The sequence below is a fragment of the Macrobrachium nipponense genome, chromosome 24, assembly GCF_015104395.2.
Source record: "Macrobrachium nipponense isolate FS-2020 chromosome 24, ASM1510439v2, whole genome shotgun sequence".
NCBI lineage: Eukaryota > Metazoa > Arthropoda > Malacostraca > Decapoda > Palaemonidae > Macrobrachium > Macrobrachium nipponense.
This window is the reverse complement of record NC_061091.1, coordinates 17,703,544-17,715,129: the sequence shown is the minus strand read 5'-3', so window position 1 is coordinate 17,715,129 and position 11,586 is coordinate 17,703,544.

Here is an 11,586-nt window from a genome sequence, read left to right as displayed (position 1 = left end):
AATATTTACTAATGTTGTCCACTGTGTTGCTGATTGTAAATTCTGTATGTGTTCCAAAAGTACCAAAGACAATCTGGGACACTCATGGAATGGAGGTAAACCTGCGCTATCTTCGTAACTAAACAAATTTTCAGATTCCTTTTCAAGTTCCGTTTCACTGACATGGAATGAAGTGTGTTTTTGTAAAACTCAGGCAAAGTCTGGGAAAATACTTAGAATATGAGCAATTGTAGGATCATTTTAAAGGCACTTGTAAATGGAAACTTAGAATATGAGCAATTGTAGGATCATTTTAAAGGCACTTGTAAATGGAAACTTCAGAAATTATATTTCTGAAAACTAGGTGTACATTGAATAACTGAAGACCCACTTACTCTAGTTAAACATCATGATAAATGGTAAAAATGAGGATAACAGTAATGTACTCTGATGGCGATATGATGTGGAGGAAGTTGAATGAATCAATATTACTGGAAGGGACTCCATTACGAGAAGGTCTATAACAGCCTCTGCCATTCGGAGGGTTCCTCTGGAGCCTTATTTCTTTTACATAACAATTTTGTTACATTTTTGTTAAAAAAGAATTGGAAAGTGGGTCCAAATATAAGTAGGGCCTTGACCATTTTGGGGCCACTGGATTTAGCTTGTCTTGTCAAAGCAGCAAGGGTTAAATTTTGCATTTTTGGCCCTCCCACCCCCTCACTTTGGGGCTTTGTGGTTGGGGGATATCAAACAGGCCCCCTCCCCTCAGGTACGCCACTGGTGTGAATATATCCTAAAGATTTGTATGAAACATCTAAGAAAGTATGATTAGTATATATTTGTCCACTGAATCTTTGCAACTAAGCCATAATTGCCCCCCCTGGTAAATCCCCCCTACATCTGAATGCTGATGGCTTAACTTAACCTAACAGTACCTAAGAGAGGGGGGGGGGGAAGATTTTGCCCCTGTCCAATGGACCCCTTTAACCCCCCATAATAGATGCCAGGGACGTGTCATGGGTAGTACTGGGTACTACCAATATACCCCTTGGCTGAGGCAAGTCTTTGCTAGGGTACCCAATACCCCCTGCCATACCCCAAGGGTAGGAAATCGTATTAACATGATGAAAAACGACGAAGTGAAGTAATGGAGGAAATTTTGGATCAAAATAAGCGACGAAATGACGGAAGGGAAATGTGGCAAGTAGAGGGGCCAGAGGTCTAGGTCCCCCCATAAGTCGAGATCAAATACCCACTTTGTGCCCATTTTTGAGTCGTAGAAATTACTCACAGCTGATTCCAGTCGGGAATTGGAGGCGAAAATCGTGTCTGAATTGGGCGTCCTGGCATACCCAATGAAGGAATAGTAGTATTAACCCTCTTACACCGAAGCCCTAAAAATCAAAACCTCTCCTGTATGCCGGCGCCGGTTTGGAGTGAGCGCGGAATCGGAAAAAATAATTTTTTCAAAAAATCACAGCGCGCTTAGTTTTGAAGATTAAGAGTTCATTTTTGGCTCATTTTTTTTTCATTGCCTGAAGTTTAGTATACAATCATCAGAAATGAAAAATAATATCATTATCATATGTAAATAATGCGATATATGGTAGCGAAAAAAAAAATTCATAGATAATTGTATTCAAATCACGCTGTGCAAAAAACGGTCAAAGCTAACGAGTTAATTTTTTTTCGTTGTATTGTACACTAAATTGCAATCCTTTTGATATATAATACATAGTAAAACAATAAAAGCAACACCGGAAAAATATTATCACAAAATGATGTACGAATTCGTATTGCGCGGACGTAAAAAAATGTTATTTTCAAAAATTCACCGTAATTCTAAATATTGTTCTAGAGACTTCCAATTTGTTTCAAAATTAAGACAAATGATTGAATATTACGATACTGTAAGAGTTTTAGATTAGAATTGCAGATTTCGACCATTTCGGACGAGTTAAATTTGACCGAATGTCGAAATTTTTATATATATATTTTTTTATATGCACATATTTCGGAGATGGAAAAAGCTACAACCTTCAATTATTTTCTATTGTATTCTTCATGAATTTGCGCACATTTTGATATATGAAACTCTATAAAAAGGCTAATATGAAAAGGAGCAAATATTAGGATAATGCGATGTACGTATTTCGGAGACTTGCGGCCGCGAATCGGCGCGCGGAGTGAAGGTAAATATATTTTTCAAAAATTCACCATAAATCACAATATTGTTTTAGAGACTTCAAATTTGTTTCAAAATGAAGAAAAATGACGGAATGATACTAGGCCGTAAGAGTTTTAGCTTACAATTGCGTTTTTCAACTATTTCGGTAGAGTCAAATTTGACCGAACGTGGTTTTTTTTTCTATTTATCGTGATTTATATGCAAATATTTCGAAAAAAGAGCTACAACCTTCAATCATTTTTAGTTGTATTCTAAATGAAATTGCGCACATTTTCATATATAAAACTTTATGTAACAGCTAATTTTAAATGGTGCAAACATTTCGACAATCGCACAAAAAAATTCAGATTTTTTTGGAAGAGTTACCACGCGAACGTAAGGAAATTTTTTTTTTTTTTTCATAAATTCACCATATATCGAAATATTGTGCTAGAGACTTCCAAGTCGTTGCAAAATGAAGGTAAATGATTGAATATTACTAGAATATAAGAGTTTTTGGCTTACAATTGCGTTTTTCGACCATTTTGGTAGAGTCAAAGTTGACCAAAAGTTGAAATTTTTGCACTTAACGTTATTTATATGAAAATATTTCGAAACTGATAAAAGCTACAACCATGGGTTGTTTTTTGTTGTATTGTGCATGAAATTGCGCACATTTCCATATATAAAACTTTATGTAACGGCAAATTTAAAAGGGTGCAAACATTAGGACAATCGCACGAAAAAATTTATCGGAAGAGTTATCGCACGAACGTGAGGAAAAAGTTTTTTCATAAATTCACCATAAATCGAAATATTGTGCTAGAGACGTCCAATTTGTTGCAAAATGAAGGCAAATGATTGAATATTACTATAATATAAGAATTTTAGCTTACAATTGCGTTTCTCGACCATTTCTGTAGAGTCAAAGTTGACCGAAGGTTGAAATTTTGGCACATCGTTATTTATATGAAAATATTTCAAAACTGATAAAAGCTACAATCATGAGTATTTTTTTGTTGTATTTTACATGAAATTGCGCACATTTTCATATATAATACTTGATGTAAAGGATAATTTAAAATGGTGCAAAAATTATGTCAAAGTGACAAAATAATTTCCGAGATGTGTCACTGATACTTTTTAGTGCGATAAGAAAGAAATTCGCGCTTGCGCGCCTGCGTAGCGATTGTAAACAAAATAACGCCTTGATCCGTGAACTCCCAGCATCCCTCAAGGCGTGTGATACAAAAGTTTTCGGCTGGTAGGCCTAAAAGTATTTTTCCGCGAATTTTAAAAAAAAACTTTTTTGAGCCGACGTATGATACGTCCAATCGGCATACGGGAGACATTTTGACTCGACGTTTAATACGTCCAATCGGCGTAAGAGGGTTAATCAAGGTGGAATAACCTATGTAACGTCTCCTATATTTTTAGCATTTAATAGGGCTTTTAACCCTATTTATGGGGGTTTCAGGGTTAATTAGCCCTAATTCTAAAGGGTTTTGGCCTTAATGGATCTTACTTTATGGTTTTTGTTATATTATAATTTTTAAATTCTGATTTTATGGGCCTTTTGTCACAATTGCATGGGTTTTTGGGACTATATATATATAGGGGCCTTTGAGGGAAGTAATTCTATATATATATATATATATATATATATATATATATATATATATATATATATATATATATATATATATATATATATATATCAATTCAAGCTACAAATGTCCTTTAATATCTAAATTCACTTTACCTCCCAAATGATATATTTTAATATATGTACCGAAGGGGAATTTTTAAGTTGATAACAATTTCGTCCCCCCATGGGATCGAACCACCGTCCAGGTGGACGGGGACGAAATCAGGACAGTCAGTGACGCTATCCAATCAGCCAACAGAGACGCTATAAGTTCATATCGATTCTGACCTTACAAATCACCCTCGATCTGGATGCTTTCGTAATTAGAATCGATATGAAACCCCGTCTACCATGTTGGCCAATTCGAGCGTTTGACAGAACGTAGCCTTTTGTTATGAATAATTATCACATCGAACCGTGATCCATTTATATATCAATTCAAGCTACAAATGTCCTTTAATATCTAAATTCACTTTACCTCCCAAATGATATATTTTCATATATGTACCGAAGGGGAATTTTTAAGTTGATAACAATTTCGTCCCCCCATGGGATCGAACCACCGTCCAGGTGGACGGGGACGAAATCAGGACAGTCAGTGACGCTATCCAATCAGCCAACAGAGACGCTATAAGTTCATATCGATTCTGACCTTACAAATCACCCTCGATCTGGATGCTTTCGTAATTAGAATCGATATGAAACCCCGTCTACCATGTTGGCCAATTCGAGCGTTTGACAGAACGTAGCCTTTTGTTATGAATAATTATCACATCGAACCGTGATCCATTTATATATCAATTCAAGCTACAAATGTCCTTTAATATCTAAATTCACTTTACCTCCCAAATGATATATCATATATGACCGAAGGGGTAATTTTTAAGTTGATAACAATTTCGTCCCCCCATGGGATCGAACCACCGTCCAGGTGGACGGGGACGAAATCAGGACAGTCAGTGACGCTATCCAATCAGCCAACAGAGACGCTATAAGTTCATATCGATTCTGACGTACAAATCACCCTCGATCTGGATGCTTTCGTAATTAGAATCGATATGAAACCCCGTCTACCATGTTGGCCAATTCGAGCGTTTGACAGAACGTAGCCTTTTGTTATGAATAATTATCACATCGAACCGTGATCCATTTATATATCAATTCAAGCTACAAATGTCCTTTAATATCTAAATTCACTTTACCTCCCAAATGATATATTTTCATATATGTACCGAAGGGCTACGTTCTGTCAAACGCTCGAATTGGCCAACATGGTAGACGGGGTTTCATATCGATTCTAATTACGAAAGCATCCAGATCGAGGGTGATTTGTAAGGTCAGAATCGATATGAACTTATAGCGTCTCTGTTGGCTGATTGGATAGCGTCACTGACTGTCCTGATTTCGTCCCCGTTCACCTGGACGGTGGTTCGATCCCATGGGGGGACGAAATTGTTATCAACTTAAAAATTCCCCTTCGGTACATATATGAAAATATATCATTTGGGAGGTAAAGTGAATTTAGATATTAAAGGACATTTGTAGCTTGAATTGATATATAAATGGATCACGGTTCGATGTGATAATTATTCATAACAAAGGCTACGTTCTGTCAAACGCTCGAATTGGCCAACATGGTAGACGGGGGTTTCATGTTGATTCTAATTACGAAAGCATCCAGATCGAGGGTGATTTGTAAGGTCAGAATCGATATGAACTTATAGCGTCTCTGTTGGCTGATTGGATAGCGTCACTGACTGTCCTGATTTCGTCCCCGTTCACCTGGACGGTGGTTCGATCCCATGGGGGGACGAAATTGTTATCAACTTAAAAATTCCCCTTCGGTACATATATGAAAATATATCATTTGGGAGGTATAAAGTGAATTTAGATATTAAAGGACATTGTAGCTTGAATTGATATATAAATGGATCACGGTTCGATGTGATAATTATTCATAACAAAAGGACTACGGTTCTGTCAAACGCTCGAATTGGCCAAATCATGGTAGACGGGGTTTCATATCGATTCTAATTACGAAAGAAGCATCCAGATCGAGGGTGATTTGTAAGGTCCAGAATCGATATGAAAACTTATAGCGTCTCTGTTGGCTGAATTGGATAGCGTCACTGACTGTCCTGATTTCGTCCCCGTCCACCTGGACGGTGGTTCGATCCCATGGGGGGACGAAATTGTTATCAACTTAAAAATTCACCCCTTCGGTACATATATGAAAATATATCATTTGGGAGGTAAAGTGGAATTTAGATATTAAAGGACATTTGTAGCTTGAATTGATATATAAATGATCACGGTTCGATGTGATAATTATTCATATATATATATATATATATATATATATATATATATATATATATATATATATATATATATATACAGTGGTACCTCGACATACGAAAGGCTCAACTTACGAAAAACTTGAGATACGAAAGCAAATACGAAAAATTTTACAGCTCTACGTACAAAAAGTTTTCAAGATACGAAAGGTTGTTGCTGTAAAGTCCCGAGATTCGGCCGGACCACCGAGAACAATTTTAAAACTCCCACGCCGCCAACTGAGTAAACTCGCCACCATCCTCCCGCTCTCCCATTGGTTCCTGATGCTAGCCACCCCATAAGGTCCTGCTCTCCTATTGGTCAGCATCTACCCCTTGTGCTTTAAGTATTCTATTGGTAAAAGGATGCTGTAAATTGAAAAACTTATTCATGCAATACATTTAATAAAAAAAAAAAACATTAGGTAAAGATAGAATAAAGAATAGAAATGAATGGTTATTATACTGTATGGTAATTTCATTAGTTGAAGAGAGATACTAATGAAAATTTATGGCTTACTGTGTGCTAGGAAAAATGATTGCTTGGCGTTCGTTTGGTACTCGTAAGACGTAAGACGGGTAAGAGCTGAATGCAAACAATCGATTGGAAGGGTTTTTTTGTTTGTTTGTTTGTGTATTATAGTTAATGATTAATTAATAATTATTTGAAATGAGTACATACTGATTATTTATACATTTTATTGGCATATTCTAAGCTTTTAGCTCTTAGGTTTAGATGTCAGAATCATAGACTAGGCTACAGTAGCAACCGCTAACATAGGCTAGGCTTATTGCTAAGGGACATATGCTAAAGTCCTAATATATGCAGTAAAAATGGGGTTGAACATTACATGCAGTTGAATATTACTCAAGTACGACAGTATTTTGCCTTTTTGGAGTCATATTTCTTCTGTCGGATCGGCGTCGTAACCCTAGAACATGTGTTTTAGGCCTGGAACTATAATTTACTGGGGTGTTTTTGGAGGGCTTGGAACGGATATGCCATTTTACATGTAAAATGTGGTCCAAGATACGAAAACTTCATGATACGAAGGGCGCCTCGGAACGGATTAATTTTGTATCTCGAGGTACTACTGTGTATATATATATATATATATATATATATATATATATATATATATATATATATATGTGTATGTATATATATATATATATATATATATATATATATATATATATATATATATATATATATATATATATATATATATATTATTTGTTTGTGTACCATACAATATAAACGTTATGGTTTGAGGCGACTTCATTTTTATATCTCATTCTTCCGCCATTAAAATATAATATTACTTTATAATTACGATTAAATAATTGGAAAGACGTAAATAGACCACAAAAACGAACTAAAAAAAGACATATATTCACTACAAGTTGTGCTCTAAGATTAGAAATAGGGGGGCGTTTTAAGACCAGAAAGTGTGGATAAACACACGGAATAAACTGGGAATAGATGGGAATGAAGATGAAGAAAAGTGGGAATAGGCGATGGGAATGGGTAGGAATGAGATGAGGAATAGAGGGATAAGATACAAGGGAGAATCCATCAAGGAATGACCACAACTAAGAGAGAAAGAGCGTAAAAAAAATGATAAAAGATGAAGGAGGAGGAGCCGATCCAGAGACTCCTGCTGCTCATTACTACTGCTGACGATTTACGACACAGTTTGTGTCAATGGCTACGTGTAAGGAATGGTTTCATGCAAATTTCGTCAATATCACTAATGATCAGTATGCTGGCATTCAGAGAGCGGTAGAAGTAATACACTGGTATTGTGCAGATTGTAGAAAGAGTCTAGACCAGTAGGATAGGGAGATAAGAGAACCAGACCCTTAAAGGTAGACTTCTACAAATAGAAGTAACCCTTGGGACATTAAAGAGTCCCTAGTCAAAGACATAAAGGAAGAGATTAGAGACATTAAAGAGTCCCTAACCAAAGACATAAAGGAAGAGATCCTCAGCAGCAGCAGAATAAGGGAAACAATTCAGGAAGAAATAAGAGAGGCCCAGGACAAAGACCGAAGGAAGGAAAACCTGATCATATTCAACTTGCCAGAGCCTCAAGCAGGAGAGGAAACAGAAAACTGTAAGTTAAATGAAGGGGGTTGCAACGAAATTTTCACAAAAGAACTTAACCTTAATAAAGAAGAATGGAAAATTAAAGAAGTAGTGAGGTTAGGTAGGTCACGACTGCAACAAGGACAAAGCAATGAGACGACAGGGAGATCAAGACCCAGAGCACTTCTAGTGAAACTCGGCAATGAGAGGGAAAAGTGGAACATATTAAAAAGTGCCAGACTGCTAAGGAATGCAAAGAAGGACATTTACAAAAAAAATATCTATAGTGCCAGACATGACTGCTAAAGAAAGAGAAAAAGATAGCATATTAAGATCTGAATCAAAGAAAAAGCAGGAAAACAAAGAGGAAGGATGGTTCATAAGTAAGGGAGAGCTGAAGAGAAGGGAAAACTTTCAGACGACTAGAATGCTCTAAAAAGGGGGTCCAGGGGAATATAGATAGAAACAATAGAATTGTTAGAAGTGTAAATGAGTTAGAGGTAGGAAAATATAAAATAGATAGAAATGTAAATAATTTAGAGATAGGGAGTAATAATATTTTTAGGAGTGTAAATAATTTAGAGTTAGAATAGAATATCTAGTAGAAATGTTAAGAGCTCTGAGGAAGGAAGTAGAAGGGAAATTAGTTTAGGGCAGGTGGGTGAAGGAATTAACTTTTGTAACAATCTTAGACTGTTACACCTAGAAAAAAAAAGTTGTTCGCAAATGATAGATAGATAAATGGTTAGATGGTAGAAGAAATTCTGTAAATAGAGAAAGTGATAAGATAGTGAGCAGGACAGAAGATACATCAAGAAATCTTCAAATAAAGCTTATAAACACCCAAGGACTGACAAAAGCAAAAATAATCGAGCTAGTGGAGATAACAAAAGAAAACAGAATTATGTGCATCACAGAAACACACCTTAAACAGCAAAAATTACTATTCCCAACAAGCATCAGAGTGGTAGACTCAATGAAAGAGAAAGACGACACCAAAGGTGGAGGTTTACTAATCATGTATAGAACCAAAGGAGAGATCTAGATGGAAAAAGAAAAGTCGGAACACAAAGACATTCTAATAGTAAAGGGTAATTATAGAACAGCAATATTTAACCTAATTCTAGTCTACATCTCAACTAGAGATAAAGAAAGAAATAAACGAATAATAAGCGCCTTACATGTAGCAATAGAGAAGGCCACAGAACTGCCTGTGATTGTCTTCGGGGATTTCAATGGGCATTTAGGTTTCATAGGGACACAAGAACTTGACCAAAATGGAAAATACGTTATGGACCTAATAGAAAAATACGACCTAACGCTATTAAATGGAGATCCCAGCTGCAAACGAGAGATAACCTGGAGCGTAGAGATCAGAACAGCACTATAGACTTTGCCCTAGTCAACTAAAATATGTATAAAAACTATGAATGTATGGAGGTAGATGAGGGAAAATATGAATATGACCTATCAGACCATCACCTCAAAAAGGTCCAATTCAGAATGAACACTAAAGTAAGGAAAACATTCAGAAGTGAAACAAAAGAAATAAAATATTAGAAAGTTACAGAAGAGTCTACCAGGAAATACCTCGAATATATAGAGTATAAAGTAAGCCAACAAGACAGAAAAGGAGATCTAACCCAGTTGGAAGAAACAATGAGTGAAGCGAAAGCAAATAACCTAGAGAAGATAATCAAAAGAAGGTTCAAGACAGGAAAGCAAGAAGAAATAGAACCAGTATGGGTCACCAAAGAAATAAAGAAAGAAATAAGCCAAAGAAGGATATATAACAAATAAAAAAGGAAAGCCACAAGAATAGAAGAAAAGAGATACTATAAAGAAGCTTATCTTAAAAAAACTAAAAAGTACAGATAATAATAAAGAAAACATATGAAGAAAAGGTTAGAAATGGGATAATGAATGATAAAAACAGACACAGGAAAATCTGGAAATATATAGACCTGCTGAGAGGAAAAACCACATCAGAAAAAGAATGGATAAGAATATACGACGAAAATAAGCAAGAGATGAAGGAAGAAACCCTAGGGAAAGAGCTGGTAAAATTCTGGGAAACAATATACCAAAAAGAAGAAAACAAAATAAGAGAGATATGGAATGAAGGCAAGAAAACTGTACAAACATGACATGGAAGAAATAGAGAAAAGATTAGGACAGCAGATGAAATACCATATATCTTTAAGAGAACACATGCATGGAGTGTATGATCTAACAGAAACAGAGATTAGACCCATGGAAGAAGTCAACATAACAGAAGAAGATGTAAAAAATCAACTCGAAAAAATTAAGGCAAATAAAGCACCAGGGCCAGAAGGAATGAAGCCAGTTCTGTTCAAACTACTCTTACAAAGTACCAACCTTCAAAAAGAATTGGCAGAATGTTTAAACGGCATACTGAAGGGCAGGAAAACGCAGAGAAGCTGGTTTAAGTAAAAAACAACACTTACGCCCGAAAAACAAAACCCCACAGTCAAAGATCTTAGGACAATTGCCCTAACAAATGCAGCATATAAAATTTTCATGGGGATCCTGAAAACCAAAATAGAAAAGCATTTTAGAAATATAGGAAAAATGAATGAACTGCAATCAGGTTTTACCGCACAAAGGAGGGGAACTGATAATTTATATATTTTACAGTACTGCAGACAAGAAACGTACGTAAGAAAGGACCCATTATTTTTAGTATCAATAGACTTCCAAAAAGCATTTGACTCAGTTAATAGAAGAAAGCTCATTGAGGTCATGATGAAATATAGGCTACACGCAGAAGTAATAAATGCAATTGCAAAGATATATACAAATGATGTAACAAGCCTGTGCCTTAACAATATAGAACAAAAAGAGCTAAATGTAATTAATGGAATAAGACAAGGATACAATGGCTCAACCATATTCTTTCTACTAAGAACGTATACCTGGTAATAGAAAAATAAAAAATACAACAGAATGATGATGGATTAATACTAGGACACACACTAGAAGAAATAACAAAAGCAATAAAAACCCTTATGGAAATAGCGAGTGAATGTGGCCTAAGCATAAACAAGGACAAGAGTAACATACTAATATACAACGACTGGTATAGTATCTGATGTGGGAAAATATGGAGCACATAGAAGGAATAAAAATAGTTAAGCAGATTAAATACCTAGGAGTGACAGTCAACAACATGAAAGACTGCTTCAGAGAACAGATAAAAAGGGCCCAAATTAAAGCAAAGCAGATGGCAAATATGGCTAATGCAGTCATCAATAAAAGCTGTAGCAGAGTAAAAATAGGAAAATTATATTGGAAAGGATTAGCGATGCCATCATTCATGTATGCCATGGAAGTCATGAAA